This window comes from Octopus bimaculoides, chromosome 26 (assembly GCF_001194135.2).
Source record: "Octopus bimaculoides isolate UCB-OBI-ISO-001 chromosome 26, ASM119413v2, whole genome shotgun sequence".
Lineage (NCBI taxonomy): Eukaryota > Metazoa > Mollusca > Cephalopoda > Octopoda > Octopodidae > Octopus > Octopus bimaculoides.
This window is the reverse complement of record NC_069006.1, coordinates 9,875,611-9,876,794: the sequence shown is the minus strand read 5'-3', so window position 1 is coordinate 9,876,794 and position 1,184 is coordinate 9,875,611. Positions and strand designations below refer to the sequence as shown.

Here is a 1,184-nt window from a genome sequence, read left to right as displayed (position 1 = left end):
ATATGTATATATATGTATATATATATGTATGTATCACTTATGAGCTTGGAACTCTAATGATCTGTTACAGCACTTACCCAGTGTACCTATTCGTTTAGATCACCAGTGAACTAAACTCCCATATTCTGTGTATATATAAATTAATATATATATGTATGTATATCTAATTGTTAAAGAGGACAACAAACATTTAGGTAAGGCAAACATCTCAAGTCGTATACATTATTATTATTGGAAAAAATTCAAAGTCTTACAGCTGTTTCTGGGATGTCGCTGAGTATAGGATATTCCGTCATCAGAGACAACTAGGGAAAAAATAGGGAAAATGAGAATGGTATATATTAATGAGATGACAACATAGAGGAAGGGAGTAAAAGAATAAGGAGATGGAGAGAAAGAAGAAAAAAGAAGCATAAAAGTTCATAGTTCAACTTTCTAAGGTTATAGAAACCAGAGCATAAGTCCTCAGGTGCAATCCTGCATATAACCTTGGAGCCCTAGTAATCCATTACAGCACTTACCTAGTGTACCTGATCGTTTAGATCACCTGTGAACTAAACACACTTTGATCACCTGTGAACTATACATGCTTTGTATACAAACAGACATGCAGGAAGTAAATAGACACCTTTAATTTTCAAAGTCTTTTATTTGGTATTAATTGGTTGAAGAAGAAGTTTTCTTCTAGTTGCTCATCCATAATACCCAAGCTTATGCAGATATGTAACACACGTTCTTGGACTAACTTCTGACCGTTTTGCAATATCAGAAGCCTTTGAATTGGGTTCATTTTCCACAATTCTCTTCAAACAGCAAAGCTTCCTTTCTGAGGACCCAGGTCGGCCGGGAAGAGAATCTGTTGATTCTTTTCCTTGGCTTTTGAATTGCACTATAATTCTATTAACAGTAGCAAGAGGAATTTGAAGATTTTTGGCAATTTTTCGCTGGCTAAGACCAGCCTCAGATTGCCCAACAATACGACCTCTTTGAAAATCTGACAGTTCTGCTGAATTTTTTGTGTGTGGCATGGTTACTCTTCGCAAATGTTTAATATAATGGCACCTGGAATGAAAAAGAATAATTACATTGTAAATTCTACACCACTGAAAACATATTAAAATGCTCAGATCAGAAATTCTGAAAATTAAAGGTGTCTATTTACTTCCTGCATGTCTGTGTATATA

At 34.8% G+C, this 1,184-nt stretch overlaps 1 protein-coding gene across 1 annotated transcript in view; it reads left to right on the top strand.

Moving 5' to 3' along the window:
• LOC106868957 (anoctamin-7) overlaps positions 1-1,184 on the top strand; it is a 300,499-nt gene that overhangs the window by 270,736 nt on the left and 28,579 nt on the right. The window lies entirely within an intron of this gene.